The following is a 25,368-nucleotide window of genomic DNA, read 5'->3' on the forward strand; positions in this document are numbered from 1 at the left end:
TAGAGGAGGTCTTTAGTAATTTCTTGCGGGAGGGCCCAAAGCTTTGTATATTCAGCACTGTTTGCATTAATAATTCATGTAACAATTTGGCCCCAAAATTCAGTTAGTAACTCAACTGGTTGAATTGTGGAATGCAAGTTACCAATAAGTACTCACTATTAACAATGGATGATTGATTTATGCAAGATGTTTGGAATGCTGCATTGAGCTATTAGCTCCAAAATAAAATCGTATGACTGTATTGTAACGAGTGACTAACATCCAGGTGCTATTCAGAACAATCATTCGTAGTGTGTAATATAGGCGGGTTTGATAACACCGATAACGTATGTAAACATTACTTTTAGTTGTTGGTAGCTTGTTTTGGAGTAACATAAGCTCATTGTTCTGCTCGTGGCTGTAAAAAGTATTGGTGCTTTCTTCACAGAACCCACAAGTGCAAACGAGACGTGATTCGAGGCTGCAGCTTCAGCAGAAATGGAAATGGAACTGCAAGGTAACATTTAAAAAGTAATCTATTTTCCTCATTGTTTATTTTTACCGTTACTTCAGTTTTTCACACCATTCTCCTTAAATTATTTCTCCTCGTATAATTTAGACGCAATTAACTTTTTTTTCTTACTACTTGTAGTAGGGTGGAATTAGCTAAATTTTGCTCCAACACGGAATTAAATACTAAAGATAAGATTTTTTCGAAGAATGTTCACCAATGTTAGGACAACTAAAATCCAAAATGCTAAGATATTGAACCTTGGGCAAACTATTTTATATGAGGATCAGTCAATAATTGGTGGAATAAGCGAAATCTTTGCTCCAAGCCGGAATTAATTACTACAGAAAAGATTTTTGATAGGAATGTTTCCTAATGTTAGGATAACTCAAATCCAAAATTCTAAAATATGGAAGTTTAGGAAATCATTCTACATATGAGGGTCGGTCAATAAGTATCTCCATTTTGCTTTAATTTTCTTTGGGGTGACCACGCTGCTTTCTGCGCGGGCATGTCAATTAAGTGTGCATTCGACGTGTGATTAGTGTATATTTGACCTTCACAACCATTTTCTTTGTTGTTTTACATGGTGAAAATAGTCACACCCTCCATTTGTACCAAAGAAGAACAGAGATCAGTAATATCTCTCTTGTGGTCTGAAGGTGTATCAAGAACTGAAATCTACCGAAGGCTTGCATCACAATATAGAGGATTGTGCACTCATGGTCTGCCAGTTCATCGTTAATTACTCGTGAGTTTGAATCATGGTATGGACCTGTTCAATGTGAAGTGGATGTGAATGGCCATTCTGCTGTTCCTTCAAACTTGACACTATTTGTTACACCGTTTTTGGAACTTCTCAATGCGTTCCAAAACACTTCATCGTGATTAGTACTTCATCAATATTGTGATGCAAGCAAGTGTATTTCGTTCCCTGGCAATCTCACCTCTGCCAGCTGAAGTAATCTTGTGTTGTCGAAGTTCTCTTCGTGTTAAGTCACACATCTTGGGATGATGATTGCATTGTCCTTTTTCGACTTAATTTTTCTCTTATTATGTCGAAATTCGATTGTGGATGTGTGTTGTGCATTCCTCTTCTCGCCCTTCTCAACTTCGCATCTTCAACGGTGTTCATCGTGCTGGTATTCGTCTGGGTTCCGTTGTATTTCATACCGGTCCAATCTCTACTTGTGTATGGAGGTATTGGGTCCTCGTCATTTCTAAAAAGGCAACTTATTCTTCATTAGTGCTACCACTTGCGCTCGATGACATGATATTTATTGTTAATTTGTAATTTCACTGTTATGGACTGGGGCCGATGGTCAACCCTGGACTATTTTAATGGAGTTAGGCCAGCATGTGGTAATTGTTTTACTACCAGGAGCTTATTACTCTTGTTGTAGTACTTTCTGACTAACTAAACAAGAAAGCTCAAATGTTTTATATTGTGTGATCTGTGTTTACGTACAGTTTTATTTACACATACAGCCCCTGCTCCATATATACATCTTTTCGTTACATTCCATTAACAACCTACCCATTTTGCCTTATGCACCAAAACAGAGAAATGCACTTATCAGGACTTCACTCTTCGAGCGCACTATTTAGCATAGCCCTAAACCGTTCCCGCAGTTTATCATGCAGAGGTCCCTATACCTATGGCGCTCTCTCTTTTTGCCTCTCTATGCATCCATCTGGGTCAGTAAAAAACAGCCTGAATCCATCGGTCCTTGTATCGGAGTATCTGAGAAAGCTGGCAACTGTCTGAGTATCTGAGAGTCTGTGAGTCTGAGTATCTGAGAGTCTGTGAGTCTGTGTCAGAGAGTCAGTGTTGCCACAATCTGTAGCCAAATTTCCCTTTGCAAGGGTTAAAATTTCCCTTTTTCGCCCATTTTTTCCCTCCATCTAAAGAATTAAAATAACAATAATAACAATAATAAAATATGATTGATCCATGTTCGTATGTATGTACAAAATGTTAAACAATTTAACTTTTAATTGCTAGGACACCAGGGGTCCCGGGTTCGAATCCCGGCCTGGATATGGCTGTTTGTGAGTGTCCATTCATCAATTTCATCATATCGTCATTCATCCTCATATTCGCAATTAGCCAGAAGTGGTAGAAAAGCAAAGTAAAATAAACCAAATCAATAACTTTTAAATGTTGCTATTTTTGGGATAAACCAAGCCAATTTTCTTTCGTTTTGCGATGGAAGCTAGAACATTACATTAAAGCTGACAACTGAAGATTTTTCTTCAGTAAAAAGCAAAACACATGAACAGAGATTGGATTTAGGGAGGAAAATGCCCCTTGTATTCATCACAACATCAGAAGAAAATGAAAAATATTGTACACAAAATGCTGTTCTAATAAGACGCAGATGAAACGACATTTCCTTTAAATGTGAAGAGTTTGTGTGGAAAATCACACTTTTTGCATTCCCATTAAAATTTTTAAATTCGGCGCATATGTATACACATTTTTTTTAAAAAAAAAAACTATATAGTACATACCTGAGCAAAGTTCCAATCTGTATCCTATTTCCATTCTGGTAAATTTCACATATTATGTGGAATCTTATAAAACACAGCAAGTCTATTATTAAAATTTAATCCATTGGGTCTGAGAGGTATTGTTGGTCACTTGCACATTGTTGCCCATAACATCTCAAATAACACTATCACGAATCTAAGTTATATACACACACGCATACACACAAAACTCGCTTAAAATGCATTGTAGTTTTCTATATACGTACATTGCTTTACACAAATCGCGGCACATCACGACTCCGTTCTGCGGTATAGTGTCTCTCAAAAGTTTTAGGACAACGACATTTTAAACTAGGCAACCCAATTTACACAAGGCGTTGGTGGGTTGCGTGTAGAGGTAGGCTAAATTTCAGGGTTGCCACGTGAACAATAGATATTTATGAAATCTTCATCTTCTTCTTATTTGGCGCTACAACTCTTTATGGGTTTTGGCCTGCTCAACAATTTTCTTCCATATAATTATATCCTGGGCATCCTTCTTCCAATTTGAGATCTTCATTATTCTAATATCGTTTCTAACATCATCTTCCCATCTTACTTTAGGTCTACCTACTGGCCTCTTGACAAATGGTTTCCATTTATATATGTTTTTCACTGTTCTCTCATTAGACAATCGTTCGATATGACCTAACCACCTTAATCTTTGGGCTTTTATGAATCGAATTATATTCTTATGCTTAATCAATTGGTATAACTCGTCATTTGTTTTTATTCTCCAAGAGCCATCGCTCAATTTGGAGGGGCCAAATATTTTTCTTAATATTCTCCTTTCAAATATAAGTAATTTTTGTATTAAGCTATCTTTCAGGACCCATGTTTCATAGACATATGTTGTCACTGGTCTAATGATTGTCCAATATAACATAAGTTTTGATTTTTTTGAGAATAGATTATTTTGTAATAATTGTTTATTTGCATAAAAAGCTTTGTTTCCTGCTATAATTCTTTCTCTTATTTCTTCTTCTATTGAATTATTGGTAATCACAATTGAGCCTAAGTATTTAAAAGATTCAACATTATCAATACTCATTCTGTCTATTATTAGTTTATTCTCTTTATTTGGTTCCCTCCCACATTTCATATATTTTGTTTTACTTTCATTTACTATTAGACCATATTTTATTGCCTCATTTTTCAACATTATGAATGTGTCTAGCATGGCCTGCTTTGTTCTTGCCATTATTAATATATCATCAGCATAGGTAGATAGCTGTTTTAATCGAGTAGAGATATTACCTTTTATTTCAAGTTTGGATATTATCACATCCATTACGATGCTGAATAGAAGTGCTGACATAGGGTCACCTTGTTTCACTCCAGATTTTACTTCAAACTGATCAGTAAGATCACTATTAATTTTCACTTTGGCCCTAGTATTCTGGAGTATAATTTGAATCAGGTTTACTAGTTTTACTGGAACATTAAAGTGTAATAGGCATTCAGGGACTAATGATCTTTTGATAGAATCAAAGGCATGGGTATAATCTATGAACACATTATGTAGCTCGATATTAAATTCATGACATTTTTCATATATCTGTCGTATCATGTAAATATTGTCTATGGTTGGTCGGTTAGATCTGAAGCCCATTTGGTATTCATCAATTTGATGTTCTACAAACTCATTTAAATGTTGTACAATAACATAGCATATATTTTATAGATTACATTTAACAAAGTTATTGGTCTATAATTCTTACAGTCTTTACTATCACCTTTCTTAAATACAGGGCAAATTATTCCTTCCAACCAGTCATCTGGGATCTGCTCACTATTCCATACTTTATGTATAAGGTCATAAATATTTTTCTTTAAGGTTCGTCCACCCATTTTAATTAATTCTGCTGAGATATTATCTGGGCCTATAGCTATGTTATTCTTAAGCTTATTTATTATGGTATTTATTTCAGTATATGTTGTAACATCGATCTCTTCATAATTTATCTGATTTACATTTCTTAGGTGAGTATTGTTATGTGTTTCTTCATTGTTTAAAATATCGCTGAAATATTGTTCCCATTTTTCCAATACAAGTTTCTTTTCTGAAATTAATTTTCCTTGTTTATCTTTGCATAGTGGAATCATTGAAATTTTTTCTTTGTTAAAAAATTTCATTTCTTTATAGAATTTCCTAGTTTCATTTTTCCTACTTGATTCTTCGATTTCTTTGATATTATTATTTCTCCATTCCTTCTTTCTTCTTTTACAAATCTTTGTGGCATTTTTCCTTTTTTGTATGTAGTCTTCTTGGTTTGCTCTTGTTCTTCTGTTTAAGCATTTCATTCTTGCTTTATTCTTCTCATCTATAGCTAATCTACATTCTTCGTCCCACCATTCATTGAATGTTCTCTTTTTCTGGGGTTGGAATATTTCATTAGCTGCTTCAATTATTTATTCCTTAATGTTTTGCCATTCTATGTTAGTATCCTTTTCTTTTAGTTTTCTTTGCAAACACTGTCCATATAGGTTTTTCATTTTAGACTCACTTAGATGGTTCTTGTTCCATTTTTGTAAATGAATCTGTTGGTGTTTAATTGCTATTATTTTTTGTTTTATTTCCAGTTGGACCAAGAAGTGGTCTGAATCGCAATTAAATCCACGTCTAGTCTTAACGTCTTAACAAGCACATGATCTATCTGGTTCAAAGTCTTTGTATCGGGTGAGATCCAAGTTCCTTTATGGATATTTTTATGTTGAAATTTTGTGTTCATTATCATCATTTTATTACTAGCTGAATATTCACATAATAACTCACCATTCTTATTACATTCATTGTGTAGAAAGTGGTTGCCTGTTATTGACATGTATGCATTTTCGCGTCCTACCTTTGCGTTCATATCTCCTAGTATTATTATTATATCGCGTCTGGGTGTCTGATCTTGTATCAACTGTAAATTTTCATAGAATTGACTTTAATTTTCGTCAGATGAGTCTTCCGTAGGGGCGTGAACTCATATTAACCTCTTAACATACAGATTTTTTTAAAAAAAAATGTTTCGATTTTAATGTAACTTTTTTTTAATACTCCGTTGAAATAATCAGTTATGAACATTATAAATGGTTATAATAATGTTGATTGTTGACAACTCAACAATGAGATACATGCATCTGAAAAGCCGCTAAAATAAAATCCCGAGTATACTCGTGCTATCAATGAATAAAATATTACCAATATAACTTCTTATAAAATCAAGATAAGTTATTTTAATAATGAAAATAAACACAAAAAAGCACTGAAACACTAATTAGTGAACTTGAAAACAATTCCTTATATTATAGGGACTTTGTCATTAGTCCTAAAACATGTATAAGTGTAACCACTAAACGTGAAATACATTGTTTATATGTTACTGGCTGTGTGATAAGTCCTGAAACATGGGTCAATGCACAAAGCTACACTGCATTCCTCACACATGTATCTGGATTCTCTTCTAGCCTTCTTCCCTCTAGCATCACGCACACTGCTGCACATTCTGCACATTCTTGTAGGATTTTGCTTCTTCTCAGTTGGAGGAATCACTGAAGGAAAATGGCGACCAACAAGTCGCATTGGTGTTGCCGTTGCTGAGGGACGACCAGCTGCTTTCGGTGAAAATTCTTCTCTTTGATGATGAGCAACCACTTTCTCAATGACAGCGACACGAAAGTCAAGGGCACTCTTCCGTCCTCCATGTTTTCTGTAGAGTACGAAGGCATTCCACACAGCTAGTTCTAAGAGGTGGAAAAATATTTTCTTATAATATTTTTTACCTCTCTTTCGTGGCAATGGATTCTTTGCAATGTATTGATCTACCCTATCAACACCTCCCATTGTATCATTATATGCAAACACGACCACAGGCTTCACAACATCTTTGTTCCTTTGTCTGCGTGTTTCCATTTCCGCACTGTGGAAACTGGATAACATCGAGACATCTCTTTTGTCTTTCCACTTTAGTGCAAGAAGTTTACCTCGTTGGAAAGCTACAGTCTCTCCCTTCTTCAGTTTTAATCTTTGAAACGATGGAGGCATATTCTTTCTTGTGGGACGCACAGTACCATACACATCTGTTCTATTAGATATCAAAATGTCGGCAAGCTGGGGAGAACTGTAGTAGTTGTCTACAGTTAGGCAGTATCCCATATTCAGCAGGGGTTTCATGAGTGTCATGACAACTTGTGATGACGTGGGTAAATCTTTATAGTCCTCATGAAATTTAGTGCCAGCGCCTGTGTACATTATTAGGGACCAGACATATCCAGTTGCCGATTCACACAGCAGGAATGACTTGATGCCAAATCTGGCTCGTTTCATAGGTATATATTGGACCCTACCCAACCGTCCTTTGTATAACATCAGACTTTCATCAATTGTCACATCTCGTTCTGCAGTACAAGTAGATTTAAATTTGGTAGATAAGTGATCCAAAATTGGCCATATTTTATTCAGTTTTGGTTGAGGATGACTCTCAGCGTCATATGTACTATTATCAGAGAAATGCAGATTTCTCTTCAAATTCACAAATCTATGAAACGGCAAAATTTGACGAAAAATTGGTGTAGCTAAAATTGGATTCTTAGTCCAGTACATTTGATAGATAGGTTTCTTTACAATACTCTGTAACAGTATGAGTGAAATAAAAATATACATTTCGTCCATTGTTGTGTCTTTCCATTCTCGTGCCAGTGTCTGCCTTGCATATCTGTTAGTTTCAGTCACCAAAATTCCTACAAAATCATCATCAATAAACTGACAAAAGTAGTGCATAACATCCTCAATATGTGGCTCGAAATTCACTTCGGGCTTACCTGTGAAAGTAAAGAGTGGTCGGGCAGTTGGGAGTTGTCCAGAAGTATCAATTTCACACCACTGTCTGGCACTTGCAAAGTCAGTTTCCGATGAATCTGACACATCACTTTCTTCTGAACTTTCTTCATGACTTTCTTCGGAGCTATCTGAACCACTAAACTCAATATCCAGTTCTTCTTCACTCTACATTTTCACAAAAGAAGAAGAATACCGCCAAAAAACACGGAAGAAAACAAAGGCACCCGAACTGACTTTCTCACACCTACGCCGTAGACGAAAATAAACGTCAAAAGAAGGAGATTAATGACATCTAACGGAAAGACAAAAAACAACAACTTCAACAGCACTATCTAGCGGAAACATGCAGAAACATTGAAAAACGAGTATAATCGTCCTTTTAAAATGTGTACGGATAAAAAGAAGTTACCCCGAATATACTCGGGATATTATATTTTCGTGGAATTTCGAGTATACTCGGGCTTTTATGTTAAAAGGTTAAAGAAACATTATGAAATTTGCCCTTCATTCTAAGTTTACAGATCCTGTCATTGTGAGGTGTGAAGCTTAATACATTTTTCCTGATTTCCTTTCGTACCATAAATCCAGTTCCTAGGTGACCTGTGATCCACGCCTTGTGAAACGGAATGATTCAGTTCGGAATTAATTATGGGATGAGGAGAAATAATAAATTAAAAAATCTCCATTTCAACGAACCGAGAAGTGGAGAAAAATTTGGATAATTCCTATAAATATTAATATTACGTTCATGCTTTTAGTGATATAATCGCAGGTAAAAATCAAAGATCTTACGTGGAAGATTTTATCTTGCTCTGTACTCTGCTGAAAGCCATTTCGCACAGATATAATACATTTTAAAATGTTATTGAATGTTTCATGTCGATAATTTGATCAATGCATAAATTCTTGAAGCAGAGACGATATTTTCTGCAACTATCTCTTCTCTCCTCTCGTCTCCAGTCCCTTCTGTTATTCTCTTCTCCTTCTCCTTCTTCTCTCCCCTCCTTCTCCTCTGCTTTTATTCCATATCGCCTTCTATACTTTTCTCGCATCTTGTCTCCATCCCGCTATTCTCCACTCCTCTCCTCTCTTCGATTTACGACTCCACTGCACTCTTCTCCTCTTCTTTTCGTTCTTCTCTTTTTCTATCTTTTACTCTACTCTCCACTCCCCTCTTCTCGTCTCATCCCCTCCTCTCCTCTCCTCTCGTTTTCCTCCTCTCCTCTCTTCTCTTCTTTGCTCCATTTTCCCCATCTCTCCTCGAGTCTTTTCCTTTCATCTCACTACTTCTCCTCTCCTCGTCTATCCTCTCTTCCTTCTCACCACTACTTTTTCTGTTATCTTTCCGGTTTCTGTTTCTCCTCTCCTTTGTCACCTTTTGTTTCCTCTCTCCTCTTTTCCTTTCTGTAGACTCATTAGCAATGAAATTCTAGAAAACCCATTTTTTCTTTCATAAAGAATTTTGTCATTTGCGATATACTAATGATGTTTTTATAATTTTATACAATAATACTTTTTTGTGCGTGTGTATTTCATGTATATCTATTGTGCATGTGGCAACCCTGAAATTGAGCCTAACTTAACACGCAACCCACCAACGGCTTGGGTAAATTGGGTTGCTTAGTTTAAAATTTCGTTATTCTAAGACTTTTGAGAGACACTGTACATGTTTATGTTCAAATGTTCTGGCGTAACTTTAAAGTTTGTGCAATTAACACCTTTAGCCTGAAAAGATGATCGAACAATTGCCACTACAAACAAAGCCTCCGTTCCAATGCGGTTTCTCATCTTGTTTTTCATGTTTGTCTCTATGCTGAAAATCCTCTCGGCCTCAGCATTAGAATGAGGCAGACTGAGTACGAGAGATGATAATTTTGCAAGGTTTGGAAAGTGCACTTTATCTTCAAAAGTCTTCAGCTGGGATATATAATGCAACATTTCATCAACTTCCATTGCACTTATCTTACTTTTTTCTTGTTCGCTGAGGGAATGAGGAAGAATTCTCCATGCAGAGATCACTTCGCATGTGTCAATGTAATCACGAAAGTGATTACGTAGCTGGTTCAAATCTTGTGCACTGCTTTTAGCACCGAGAGGGACACTTGGATGGAGAAACTGCATTTCTTGGAAGAGAGGATTTGTTATTGGAAGACGGGTCTGAATTTCTGTAGCTGCCACGATGTAGAAATCCAAGCAACGCACCCGAATTTGCTTTGTTCCCTCACCAGAAAGATGTAGTAAAAAGTCTTCGCATTCTTGGCCCAGAAATACTTCATTCAGCAACAGAAAATGTCTTGGATCCTAAACATTGCCATCGTAATCACTACTGAATTTCGACTGCAAAAAAGTTCTGAGTAAGCGTGCGGAAAAGTTGTCTCGAATTTTCAGCAAGGAGCGGAATGAGGACTTTTCTAGATTGGAAATGGGTATTGAAAGTGTTGAAATAGTTTAAGACATGTTTTAGAAACAACAAATACGCTTAGTGTATTGATTGTTTAGTTCTGCTGAAATAAATTCAGCCGATTTAAGCTTATCTTCGAAAACTGCAACACGAAAGTAGCTTTGCAGAACAGTCCAGTTTTCTAGAATTCTAGTAACACATTGTTGGAAGGAAAGCCAACAATTTCAAGATTTTTTTCTTTTCAGAGTATATATATTCTTGAAATGCAACAAGTTCTGCGTAACGTTTCGCATTATGAGAAAAGTATAACGCTATGGCACGAAGAAGATTTTCTGGAGTTCGCGGAAGCTTTTCACATGCTTTGCTTGAGACAATCGCCGAAGAATGGCAAATGCAGCGCATGAGAATTAAATTATTGCTGTCCTTTTCAAGCAGAGTCGAGAATATTTTTTTTGATCCGACCATGACACTCGCTCCATCACACGCTAGGCCAATGACATTCTTTACAGGAATATTATTTTGCTCCAGGCAGTTCCTGAACGCAGTGTATACTTGTTCAGCGGAACAATTCTTCACGTCTAGTTGTACTAGTTCTAACAACTGTGTCCTAACTCTGCCATTCATAGGAGACACTTATTGGGCCATGACACACATTGTCTTCCCAGATGAAATGTTCGTGCTCTTATCTACTGAAACTGAAAACGGAACTTGTTTTAACACTTCCTGAAGTCTCTCCGTTTCCACGCGAGCCACTACATTTTTTACTAGAGCCGCACACTTCGTCCATTTCAGAGTCAAATCTTCTGCAATTTTGGAGTCGCGAAACACGTCTTTCAACACCGGAACTAAGTGATCGACAACATGAAACGCTACGTTGTGTTCGGCAAAACAAGTAGCAATTTGTATTTCCGCCTCCTTTACCGCGTTATCGTGGTCACTAGTCTTGGATTTTTTTTACAAAGGATTTCATGGAGGGTGTACTTCGGAACATTTTCACGTTGTTGCTATGTTTCTGTCCTTTAGCATGCTTTTCTAATTCACTTTTCCCACAATTTGGCACAACATTACATGCTACGCACTTACACTTGCAGTCATCGTCTTTCACTGGTTGAAGCCAACCTTTGTATTGCGGATCTTCTTGCCAATCCGCACGGAATTTTTAAACTTGTTTCCGCGGTGTTTTTTCATCTTCAGATAATTCCCCACGAATTTTTCTAACATATTCTGGAGTTGCAGATCGTTTCCTTTGCTTCCCTTGATCTTCCATCGTCCAAGACGGGTAAAACCTTCCACCAAACACCCGCACACGATTAACCCAGTGTCCAATGCAGACTGAAGTAAAGATAGTTTGCGACAACGGGAACATTATGGTTTGCACGTGCAGTGTTTGAGGCAAAATTCAGAGAACCGCGGAAAACGGAAAGCCTTACATAAACAATACCCTCAGACTCCCACTCCCAAAGCCGGCACATAAGGGTGAATGGTCAATGACTTCCGGCTCCAAACGGTAGCCAGATATGGACCAACCCAAATTCCACCCTTCCTCTCAGAACAACTTATACGACAAAATAAAAAAAATAAAATAAAATGAAGTTCTCACTTTCAAAACTGAAATCCCTTATAATGTTTAATATAATTAATTTTGAGTCTGTCTTAAAATTTCCCTGAAAATTAGTTATTTTTAATCGAATTTCCCTTTTCACTTAAAATTAGCTCCAAATTTTCCTTAAAAAAGGGAAAATTTCTCTTCATGTGGCAACACTGCTGAGAGCCCTAATCAAGTCCGAACCCGGTATTTATACCTCCGACAAACTGTCCGCCCCAAACTACCGGGGAACGGCTCTATTGTTACTTTTCAAATAAGGAAGCCGTTGAGGGAAAACAACCGTTGGCTTCCCCAGCTACTGCGCAAAAAGCAACCTAGGCAAGAGCTTTAGAATATATATCTACATTTTCCAGCTGTGTGCGTTAAAACCACACAGCAATTGCGATACGTAGCAAATGAATGCAGCGACTCAGGAACAGGTGGGACGTTGAGGAGGTCGCAAACACTCATCATCAATGGGGCAAGATAGTACCCCCCTACCCTCCGTGATTTCTGAAGAATGAGAGTACATATATTAAAACTATCTTTTGGTTTTGAAGAAATTTTGGAAACATATTGCTGCGTTACTTAAATAAACGTGGACGCAAGTTTCCGCTAAGAACAAGCAGTACGTGACATACGTAGGTCCCAATGAAGTTATAGGAATTGATTGATTTAGATTGAATTATATTATTTTACGTCGCTTTCCTTGGACTTTTGGAGAATCGCGCCGGGGATGCTTCCAACGTTAGAAGTTGCCGGATTTGAGCCTGCGGGGATCGAACCCAGAACCTCTATCATGGTAGTCAGACGCGTTACCGACTGAGCCACCGCGGCCATTAAAAAGTATGAAGGGACACTAAGAAAGAACAGGCAGGGATCCGAACCAAAGAACTCGTGGGGTAGTGGCGCGCTTTGATAACCACTCCCCCACGAAGGTCGCCAGGTAGAAATCGAAGTCAGGTCTCTGCAAATCAAGTTAGTGGAAATTTTCACGTATGAATTCCCTGCTCCTGTTTGCAGTTTTCCTTTGGAGACTTACAATGTTTTGCATAAGCGCAGTAGCATGTAGCAATGTTCCAGTGTACTCCGTGGGGAAAGAGGGGGCAGAGGATTACTTAACTTTAAATCCCTTCATTTCTGTCTTCAACTCGTATTGCACCGGCCTCCTTGGCGGAGTGGTTAGCAGAGCGCGCTACAACGCCAGGGGTTCCGGGTTCGAGTCCCGGATAAGGCATGCATATTTGTGTTTGTCCAGATGATAAGAAACTGAGAAACTGTAACAATTGAAAAGTGTAAAAGTGAGAAAAGTGTGAATGGTGGGGGATACCTCCGGGTAGGGGGTATTTCCTTTAAAAAAAAAATAGAGTGGTTAGCACAGAGCGCTACGACGACAGAGGTCCCGGGTTAGAATCCAGGCCTGATCATGGGTGTTCTTTGTGATCGTCCGTTCATCAGTTCCTCATCCTCATCCTCGCGATTAGCCAAAAGTGACAGAAAATTATCCCCTGTAGCCAATAGTACCACGCGCAATATTTGCATTCGTCGTTCGCTTTCTTTTATGACAATGAGCACATATGATGCACAACAAATTTCGTGGAACTTCTAATTCCCTAGGGTTACGTACGTACTTGGAAGATAAACCTCTCTGGCATAACTAACTAACTAACTCCCTAGCCTTCTTAAACCCGAAGGTTCATGGCTGCAGCAACACAGGCCTTCCATCTTTCCCTATCTTGAGCAAGTTCTATATACTCTTTTCCATCCCTACCGATTTCCCTTAGGTCCATCTCAACGTTGTCCCTCCGTCTTCGTCTTGGCCTTCCTACAGGTCTCTTACCATCAGGTTTCCCAACAAGAATCCTGTAAACTCCTCTTTCCTCTCCCATTCGTGCCACATGGCCTGCCCACCTAAGTCTCTGGCATGTAAAATATATTTTCCAAAGTTTTGTTACGTAAATAATCTTGAAACCACTTCACTGATTTCGTTCAAATTCAATACCGGGTACCTAGCTACCGAAAAATTTCAGAACAAAATATATAATTTAAAGGCACTTGGTGTAGTCAAATTATTGACGACTTTGCCATATTTGAGATGCCAGCTCTCTGATCTCTCCAACCAGGGTGTCCAAAATATCATGTAACCGAGACTTTGAATTTACGTAACTCTTGTACCTACTATGGAGGTACAAAACACGTGTGTATTCGACTAAAAGATACACTTACTCGGGAAAGGAAATTTCAAATCTTTTGTTGTTATCCAGTTTCTTCAGAAGCCACGAAACTATTGCTAATATCTAGACAACAGCTAAAGCAAACTGCAAGAAGATTCATGGGATTGCTCTAGAAGGAATTGTAATCAAATGTATTTTTTTCAGAATTTGGGATCGGCTTTTAGAAAGAAGATGAAATTTCGAAAACGGCTTCGCTGGGAGTAGGTCAAAGGTACAGCCGAGCCTTAATACAGATTTTCTCAGCACTAACAAAACAGCAATTAACTAACTTCTTGCAATATATTTTATAAATATATCATTTTTTGAACTCATGTTGACAAAGTTACAAATAGCTTGCTTATTTTTTATTCGAAGCAATAGCTTCTTTGTGATTTACTTCCAGTATCATTCAGTCGCTTCCTCCACATGGAGGGTCTCCCCGATGACGCAGTGGTAGCGTCGTCGTCTTGTAATCAAGGGGTCCCGGGTTCGATACCCGTTGGAGGCGCATAGTGGTTCGGATCCCACTTTAAACTGCAGGTCCAGTCCCGATTAGCCTTACTGTGCGTAAAGTGTACTTAAAACACCAACTCAATCAATCAAACCTTCACACGGAATATCGCTTTCTCTCTTTAGCTTTCAAAATTACCTTTCTGCTGATGCTGCAGAGACGTGTAGAGTAAAATAACAGGATTATAGCAGTGGAATGAAGGGTAGAATTGTATTGCACTTTTCATACAGTAGTTTTACAAATTCACACACGGATAAGTCACTTTCGAGAGCTATTTGAAGAGATAACAGTTCAGCTGGGACTGATAGACCATGTGTTACCCCTATTACATAGGACCGTTTGGATAAAAACTGAGAACATTTGAACAACATGATGAAGTAACATGAATCTCTCGTGAAGTTTAGTGTTAGCAAATCCAATACTGATCTAAAAATGCTCACTATCGGAGAAAATATAGTCTTCTGTGAGCTCATCAAAGTGATTCTTACCTTTCAAAAGATTATTTTGTTTAAAATCGGGATTAATGTTCCATTTATCAACAACACTGTAGCTGATCGTATTGGTTCCTAACCTCTTCCAAGCATTCTTTGCTTAATGTCAATGTCCATAAAGCATTTTCTAGATAGCATCTTTCCATTGTAGAAGATGATATGACACATTTACCTCTCAGAAAATGTTTGAGAGAGGCATTGTAAGAAAAGAGACCTCCAAGCTCTTAGCGTTTGCAGGGGTGAGGAGTGATGGCGCTACAGCCCCGAAATCTTGGGAAAGTAAATTTCAAATGAAAGCTGTAAAGAACTCGGGGAAAATGTAAGTGGTGAATGCAATCCCTCCTTAAAATGACTCAGGATTACCATTTCTGTCTTTCAACAACTTACAAAACTAAGTTAAAAATGGTAATTACAAAATATTTGATTGTGAATCCCGCTCCCCCTTGAAACGCAGCCTCATCCGAAAAATAATGATCTGCATACGCTAGTGACGCACTCCATTATCTTTGAAGAACGATTTGATTCAATTATTATATTACTTTAAGAACTACAAATACTAATTTTTCTGAGACATTTCATTATACCTATCTTCATATATTAGCCTGAGAGCAAGTTTGTATTGGTATCTTGGGATTACGTTTTTCAGTTAACTGGGAATCGGAAGTGAATGAAGAGAAAATATATCAACTATTTACACTATAACCAAGAACATATACACATTTTAAAGAATGCTACCTTATTGTATAAAAATTGCATTTTTCCTGTATATCTTACATTCTTCTCTGCACGCCTGAGTAACAAGTATTCATAATTACTATCTTTATTGTTCTACACACAAATAATTTAATACGAACACTGTATATATCAACTGCTTGCACATCCACGGGCGCCAACGAGGCTGGATCTACGATCAGGATAGTCCTCTGTGGAGTTGTGTTGTCCTGTGTTTCTACTTGTGTGTGCTGAGCGCTTCTTTACAGCCTCAGCTTTTTACATGTAAGGAAGGTAAGTCCTCAGAGACAAGTGTGAATTTTAGTAACAGTTAGGGGCTGGAACCCGTATAATGTGAGGGTGAAAATGAAAAAAATAACCTGTGTTGACGCATCCAAAAGTGTTATTTCAATCAATTATCCTCGAGCTTCCTTGCGGTCCAGGGTTTTGCGGTTTATTTTTCTTTTGTTTAATTGCTAATTGAGTTTAGGAATAGCTGGAAGAATGTTTGTATGGTTCAACATGAAGACAATGCAGTAACTGAAGGGGGGCGTGCTTTATGAAAATTTTTCTAAGGGGGGGGGGATAGCATCCTCACCCTCACACTTCGAGTACTATTGGTTGAAAATTGAATCAACAAACGTCGGTAGTGATACCCTAAAATTTCAAATCGGCTAATTTGAAATAAAATTCTACGAAATACCTGCTACAAAGGAAATAATAAAGGCACAGGCATTGTAAGCTATGGCGAATATTTCTCATCAGCGTTTCAGCTTATTTTCACACCCAAGATGTTTTACCATTAACGTTTTCTTTAATTGTTTTTACCTAGGTATATAACTGTCAAAACATATTTCAATTATTTAATTTCTTCTTGTACTTTTAGGGGAAAATCCAGAGAATTTCACTACACCCTCCAATGGAACATCATATTACAGGTGGACTACTGGTCAGGCGGCTGCCTTCATATCCACGATCCTTCTCACCATTTTCATGGTAGTGGTGGTTTTACTTGCGAAGCTGGGTGCTTTTAATATGATCTGGAGAACATGTGCTAGGAAATGTAATGTAAGTTTATAATTTATCTAATATGTTCTTCGAAATAAATTAACGTAGTGGAATCTACCGCTATTCAGATCAATTCAACAATTTATAAAGATTCATCATTAAGTTAATCTGTTTGCATGCAGAAATCCGTAGAAATACTTTTGAGATACCCAGGTTGTAGTTCTGTATTAACTCGAGAAAATACAGTTTAATTTATTAGTTGCATGTTCATGACTATCATTTCGTTTCTTAGAAGAAAATTAATATTAATTTTCTTCGACTATAGCTCCCACTGATGTAATTTTCTACAAATATAAATAACAAATTTGTTTATAATGTGTCTGCATGCATTTTGAATGATATACTAATTCAGATTGAGAAAATGTTCCTGTTTTAAAATTTCGATTCATGCTGTAGAATATATTCAATATTTTTTGTTTGTAGATAATCACAGTGCTTCATTAAAAATTAGAACGGAATTAGTATATCTTAAATACTTTGAATATTTGTATAGAATTGATATTCAGTAAATAAGACAAAGAGAAAATAGGATGTATAATCGCGATTGAATAGATAGGTACTTATGTAGCCAATAGTTAGGAATCGTATAAAATTTACTAATTCTAATAAGTTAAGTATCACGGAGGTTCTGTTTTTTAAATTATCCCAATAGATTTTGATTTTCTCAACCTAATTAGCATGTACTAATAATTATATTAGTATTACTCTATTGTTATTTGAAAATACTAATAATAATAATTCTGTGAATGTTAGTGACACTTGTTCTTTATTAACATCAATGTTAATTGGACTACATCCAATGCCTGGTACTTCTTCTACTTATTCTAACACTACGTTTCGAGAGAACTTAGCTATGTTGCTAAGAATACTACTGTTTGATTTTGAGATTCATTGCATGCATACTCGGTTATTTTCTAACTTTCCATCTCTAGAGGTTGGCCAGATTCACCTTTGTATACTCGTCCGAATTTATATGGAATATTGTATATCCAGTTCATACTGGATCATTTGGAGTTTTCTTGCTTAGTGTTGTATAGTATACTTCTCATTGTTTTCTTACTGTTGAATGTTGTCCTAAGTTGGAATAGTGACAAAATATTTTTTATTTTTTTCTGATAACCCAGAGTAGTATGATACACAAATCGTGTCTCTTAAGTCAGTCTTCATTGCATCTCGTTGATTATCTGCTTGACTGTGGATGGCTCTCTTTGTTATGGTTGGTGGATACATAAATGGATTTGATTCATTAATTTTGTTTATTTCACTTCGATTTTCTGCCACTTTTGGCTAATTGCGAACATCAGGATTAGTGATGGTATGATGAAATTGATGAAGGAGCACTCATAAAGCACAATAATGCGCAGGTCAGGATTCGAACCCTCAATCCCTTGCTTTGTAGCGTGCTGTGATAACCAGTCCGACATGGAAGTCAGCGATACATGCATGGAATGAATCTCGTAGAATTCAATGAACAAACATACCAGTATCAAAGAAAGAATCAGATTTATAACTGAAAAAATCATATAAACTATTCCCTTCCTCCTCAGAAAATAGAAATAGTTACTCAAATGAAATATAAAGTTGCATAAAATTCCGGAGAAAGCGCCGTAGAGTAATAGCACCAGGTTTGCAGTAAAATTACAGGATCGCTCGATCCCAACCACACGCAAAAATAATTGTGCACCTGAAGACGAGAGAAGAGGTGCTCTCTCGAAACAAAGTGTTAGTTAGTAGAAGCACTAGACCAGGGGTGCCCACAGGGGCTAGCTTTAAGTTGTTTTTTTTTCTTTTCGAAAATCGAACAATTAATAATATGTTTTAACATGATATTTCATTCAAATAGACTTCAATTATTATTACATACTCATCCAAACTATTTTGGGGGTTATGATGAACAATTTTAGGGGCGGTTTTGAGTGATGGGCACCCCTGTTTATGGAGGAGGGGCAGATCAAGTATAGTGTTCAGTAAAGCAAAGAAAAATTTACATCGGTAGACACGCTCTCGTGGTAATTACGATATGGTTTGAGGGTGCAAATTATATAATTGGGGGGTGCATAATATGATTTGTGGTGGACGCATGACATTATTTTGGAGTGATGCTCCATTGGCCTTGGGGAGATGAGTACTAGACAAAGGAAAGAGTCGGATTAACATTGCATACTAAAAGTTAAGTACCCTCTACGAGCAAGGTCAACAATTAACCCATTACGTTCTGGGTTAAAATAATAGAAACAACATAAAATCAAGTGATCTCAACATAAGAATTCGAGTCGAAAGAATTGAAGAAGTTGATGGCTTCAGATACCTGGAATATAACAAAAGCAGCGGAATGGGCTGCAGTCAAGAAGTTAAAGTGAACAATGGCAAAGGAAGACTTTAATAAAATAAGCATATTTTGCGTAATTGGAACAACTAGCTAAGGAAGAGATTAAAGCATTATTTTGTGTGGAGTGTAACGCTACATGGCACTGAAACCTGAACGCTATGAAGAAGTAAGAGAAAGTGGTTAAAAGCTTTAGAGATGTAGCTATCGCGAAGAATAGAATGCACAAAAATTAATGGATCTGTGCTGGAAAGACTTGGAGAATAAAGAGCAATAAATAAAAAAATAGAGATTGTCTGAGACTCTGGCTAAGAAGTAAATGCTAAACTATGCACGAGAAACAAAGGTTAATGGCTAAATGTCGGGTGGAGACGAATATATCAATGTACTCAACTCTACCATGACATGACGGCTAAGGACAGAAAGGCTGGAGTTGCAGTGAAAATCTCGCTCATGAGCAGAGAATACATGAATGAGGACTGCAAGTTACGTACGAGTGGCAGAAGAAATTCCGAATGAAAACACAGACTCGAGGATTTTTTAAAAAGTCTGTGTTTCTCACAAGTACATTTGACCTGACACTTCCTCGCACCGACCCATTCAATTTCTGAATTAGAAACGTTATATTTATATTGCTTCAATATAATATGTAACTACTATAATTTCGACATATCTCTGAAAATTTGTCATAGTAAGGTAAAGTTCCCATTGGATGTAGCACCTTGACATGAAGGTACATTTAGGGGATGTGGGGGTAGGGCCCCACACATTCTCGATTTCGGCCATTTTGGAGGTGATGTGACAAGCACCACGCTCCGAACACCTATACCCACCAAGGTTGCTCCCAGGTACCGATTGATTTGAGGTTCAGTGAGCCCCAGAGCAACTGTAGGGAGGGGGACAAGGTCGGGAAAATTCCGACCTCAGGTCACCCACCCCGAGAATCAAAGCAGGGTCTCCCGCGTGGCAGTCATACCCCCTACCGACTAGACCACCACGGCTATTTTGGCATATTAATATATAATGTTATTATTATAATACGATTGTTTATTTTATATCCTATCTCAATCTAATTTTCCTGATAATTTAAGATCTTTGAAGTAAAAGTTGAATTCTCTTTCGTAAGTGTTCATAGTTGAATTGTTGAATTTTGATGCTAATTTCCTTAATTAATTTGCAGCCTTGCAACAGAAGGAGCTATGATGTTACTGCTATGTGAAAGGGATTGTAATGGAACGGACTGGAATAATTAAAATGACGAGGAAATATCACATGAAAGGATAATGTTTAAACTAATATCAATTCGATATAAGCTAATTCACAATGAGCAACAATGTATTAGAACTACGGCTACAACCAGTACTATAATAATAACGTTCTTCATCAGTTCTAATAATGTTTGACAACATATTAGACAACATATGATCTGGCTGATCATGATGTTATGATATTTTTGTATATTTCTAAATATGGTATTGCAATAGGATATGCCTATTAACACGGAGAGTATAAATATGCATCTTTTTTAGTTACAATGGCCAGTCTATGCTATTACTATAATTGTATATCCACTGTAGGAACATGTTGTTTTCGACTTAATGGTTAAATGTTTCAATTCGTGTTAAGAAATGCACGATTACTAATATACATAGATATGCAAGAAGAGAGTCAATAGTATTAAACAAGTTGTATCTAGTAGTTCTAGTAGCGGAAACGTTTTAGTTTAATTATCACACATGAGCACCTAAGAAATATTCTTGCCCCCAAATAATACGGTCAGCGTAATGTGTTAGCTCAAAATTTCATATTTTAAAGGACTAAACACGTATTATGGAGGTTGAAAGGCACAACTGCAATGCAAACATGAGATTTAGAGACTGTGGACGAATTTCCACAGATAAATAAGTTTCAGCCCTTTACCCAGAAATGAAAACACCAATACACAACTAATTCCAGTGTCCTTAATAATAATAAGGTGATGGACAAAAGTAGTTTTTCAGCACATGAATCATTGGAATCGAATGTGAAAACAAGCGCAAATATCATAGTGTAGTGTCAGGGATCTCCTATGCTACAAGTTAACAAGTGGAATTTGTTAACTAGAACAGATTACTAAAAGAGATGCAGAGTTTCAAATAAAAAAAAAGACTGTGAACACCCCTTGTGAATAGTTTTTAGGGACATATTTCGTTCGTTACAACCTTTAAGCTGATTGCGTATTAGCAGATAGCCATACTTCATTGATAGATTTGTTGAGGATATTTACCTATTAATATCCTTTGGGAAATATGTGTGTGTGAACATCAAATTAAGAGAAGTTATGGGTCATTCTAAGACTGAAGTTAAGAAAGGTGTAGTCAACGGCAATGAAAGTGGGACACCTAAGATCCTGAAACATTCGCTTCCCTGCAAGGCGTTATGTGTGTTTTCTAACTCTTCGGCGTTGCTAGAAGTTCCCATTGAAAACTTGCTTTAAAATCATATTTTCGCCGTAGGAGAAAGCGAGTGTTTCAGGATCTAAGTGTCCCATTTTTATTGCCTGTGACTGTACAATGAGTGTCGTTATATTATTTTAGTCATTACGTTTTACTTATTATAATTTGTGCTCTTTAAAACTAAAGGATAATTTACAATTTAATTGTAAAGTGCATTTAGAAAATGTGATGCAAATGAAACGTCTCATTAAGAATTATAATTTTTACAAAATTTTCATCAGAAGGAAGAACATTTATTTATATCGAAGTGTGGAGTGTTTATTGTAGAAATGGATTCGTACTGAAACTTCTTGTAAAGTTAATTTAAAATGTAGAACTCGATGCTCATTATGTTCATTTCAGGCACATTTACTAGTTTTGTAAGTCACTCGATCTGTAGCTATAATGTACTCGCTCTTATTATTGTTGTAAATATAAGAGAGAAAAATTTAAGTCACCTTTCACAAATTATAACTTGTCAAATCCGCCTTCAGTCTTGATTACAGCCAACAACTATTACTGTGATTAAAATATAAATATCGATAAATTGAGTATTGTATGTTAATAAACTAGTAAAGTGCAACGATCCAGTCCCCCCAAAAAACTCATTCTTGGATTCGTACCCATGAATCTTAATAAATGAATGTATTTTTGTAAAAAATGTATTTTTTCATATAATATGTTGCCGACCTGCGCGACGGAGTGGTTACCACAGTGGCCTACGGTGGCAGGGGTCCCAGGTTCGAACATTGGTCTGGGCGTGGACGTTCTTTGTGAGTATTCCTTCATCAATTTCATCATATCATCACTCATCCTAATTTCGCTATTAGCCAAGAGTGACAGAAACCCAATGTGAAATTTGCTAAATAAATCAGTCATATATTACATCCAATGATGATATATAGCTTGTTCAAACTGACATTTTAAAAATTATTTTGTCACTTTATTTTAAAAATTGCTTATCATGGTCTTAAAATAATTAAAATCAGTGATGTTCTAGTTTTTATAACATTTAAAGTAACAAGGAAAATACGAGAATGGAATCATTAACGGCGTTTCTCTACTTTCGAAAAAGAATGTTGTTTTTTCGAATAGTATATCTCAAAGTGTGGTACTACTGACAACGTATTGACATTCTTTGGTACACAACAAAGATAAGTGTTTCTGCAAGAATAAGTTATGTCCATTCTCGTTCCTTCTCAAGTAGGAAATATGTGGGGGGAAAAGTTAGCTCCTTCATATTCTATAGTTCCGGTACGAGCGTGGGATGGAGGAGAGGGTCGATTGGAGGCATACGTTCCTCACATCCAGGAGATCACCCCCTAGAGTTAGAAGGTCGTTCCGCTGTCGTGTGACGTCATATTGACCGAGCTTTCCAAAAGCAACGAGTGCTGTTCGCTCGTAGATCAGTTTACGGTATTACTTCTAGAATGTGTAAACTATTAAATCTGTTGAAAGTGAATTCATTTAATATACTAAAATATATGGTAATATTTATGTACCTTGCAATAAATTAGATTAATATAAGCATCTAATTCCTTCTTCAAAATGCAGTGATTTACATTTATATTCGTACATTTCTTTGAATTTTTTATTCAATTAGCATTGAAACACTTAGAAATAAATTTATTGATACACAAAACGTTGAAGGACATACGGATTTTCATACAATATTTGAACACACACTGTAAATATCAATACTTTCACCTTGGGCTTGCTCTGGGATTTACTTTTATCAATTCATTCTCGTTGTCACATTCAACTTGGAGAGGTAGCAAAGAGAAGGAAAATATATTTTAAAAAAATTCGTACACAATGTAATAGCCGTTGCTACAGGTTACACTTTCCTTAACTTAGTCTCAGTGTATATCTCTAACTTATTCACAGACCAAGACAATCACATCGTTCGTATCAATTGAATAAGCGGTACAGGCAGATTTTATATTTTATTAGGTCATTTAAGATCTACGTCTACTTCTTCAAAATATTAAAAATTACATCCTGGGAAATCGGATTGCACTTTGTGAACCACACTGTAACATAATTTTTGATATTGTCGTTGTGTCCGGATAATGTTATTTTTATTTGCAATGACCAATAAATTGATAGCTTTAAAATCTACGTGCTTATTGTAGTTAACAATATGTCGATAACTGCTACGGACAAATTGATTCTTGCATGATATTTCGTTTTATAACATTCCTAATTACTATATTTCAAGAAAATATTTTTTTCAAACCAGGCTACAACTACATAAAAATAAAGGGATTCTGAAATATCATTATCTCAAAATGTCTTATGGTAATTTTAACACCATGAACATCATAATATCCCAATAAAGACACATAAATCATGAACAGCTAGAAAATGCCATGGTTTGTGATATATACAAATTTTTGAAATGAGGAAAGAAGAGAAGCTCATTTAAATGTATATATATGCACACACACGAGATTATATTTAGAGATTCGTAGTTTGAATTTCTGATTTTCAAAACCTTTGAGCATTTTTAAGAATATTTCAGTCATGTCTTAGTGTCTGAACAACATTGGAAACAAAATTCCGGCTTTGTGTTACTAGAAAGTACTTCTGCCAAGTGTAAATTTCTCCTTCACATATTCCGACTTTGTGGTCTTTTAAAAGAAAAAAAAGCTTTGAATCGCACCCTCTGTCCATGGCGCCCTAAGCTTCAGCCCCTTAGACTACCCTTGGCTGAGGGCCTAGACCAAAGATTGGATTTATTGTACGACTGAGTTGAAATTTTACTATTGGGTTAATCGATGTAAAGAAGAAAGATCAACAGAAAAACACTAAAAGTGAAAAATTGAAGAAAACAGGAAATGCAAGAGATGGTGTGCTGCTTGAAGTTCCAACTCTCACTACTATGTCTTCAACTTATTAGAAAGGGGTATATATTTGCGCAGTAGCGGCGATTTGATGCCAAAACTGAAAGTTGGAGGGGCAAGGACAGTTTACCTTTTCTTGGTAGACAAGGCTTAACATTTAGATGCTACATTTCAGGCCCAAAAACTGGCAAAATGTCGAGGGCAACTGCCCCCCTCGTACCCTAATCGCCGACACTGCTCTTGCTTAATGGAGTTCACCAGGGACACGAATCAACGAAGAGCACGATAATACAACGGATATGCTCCACACCCTGCTGTTAGCCAAGCTGTTATTGAATTGCCTCTCCTTTCGAGAAAGCACTCTGATATTCCAATATCTGAAAAATTACATCGGCTAAGAATTCCTTTTAGAACATTCACGTGAATCATCGTGTGGTTCCATTTGCTGTAGTATAAATTATTAATAGTTTAATAGGCTTACGTAGTCACGAAACTACATGTGGCTATTAAAAGAGAATTTGAATTTGTTCGAAGATCTTGTGCAGGAGGATACCTCTGTCAGAACAAGTGAATCCACAAGACACGACAAATGATAATAATTAACAAATAAAAAGTAAAAACGATAACCACAAAGCACAAAAAGTGATGACATCATAGACGCTATCATACTCTGCTAAGCCCCCTTCATTTGGGGGGTTACAAAATTCAGCCTCCCCACACACACACATAATATATATATATATATATATATATATATATATATATATACGGGGTGATTGGTAATTCGACCTATTCCTGGAAAGGGGTAATACTAGAGCACATTTGCAACAAATTTGACCATATGCACTGGGGGTCGGAAATCAATGGGTTTCGAGTTATTGCAGTTTGTAGA

The 25,368-nt window shown here is 36.6% G+C and overlaps 1 long non-coding RNA gene across 2 annotated transcripts; it reads left to right on the forward strand.

The window, feature by feature from the left end:
• Positions 1–385: 385 nt before the first annotated feature.
• On the forward strand, positions 386–22,222 carry LOC145982507 (uncharacterized). 2 transcript variants are annotated; one of them, XR_014441063.1, is made up of 3 exons: positions 386–496; positions 16,649–16,830; positions 20,337–22,222. It is a non-coding gene; the product is annotated as an uncharacterized LOC145982507 (long non-coding RNA). The 2 variants fall into 2 exon arrangements; XR_014441064.1 differs by having other exon boundaries at positions 401–510.
• The last annotated feature ends 3,146 nt before the right edge of the window (positions 22,223–25,368 follow it).

Source organism: Lepisma saccharinum, unplaced genomic scaffold, assembly GCF_977018435.1.
Source record: "Lepisma saccharinum unplaced genomic scaffold, izLepSacc3.1 HAP1_SCAFFOLD_208, whole genome shotgun sequence".
Lineage (NCBI taxonomy): Eukaryota > Metazoa > Arthropoda > Insecta > Zygentoma > Lepismatidae > Lepisma > Lepisma saccharinum.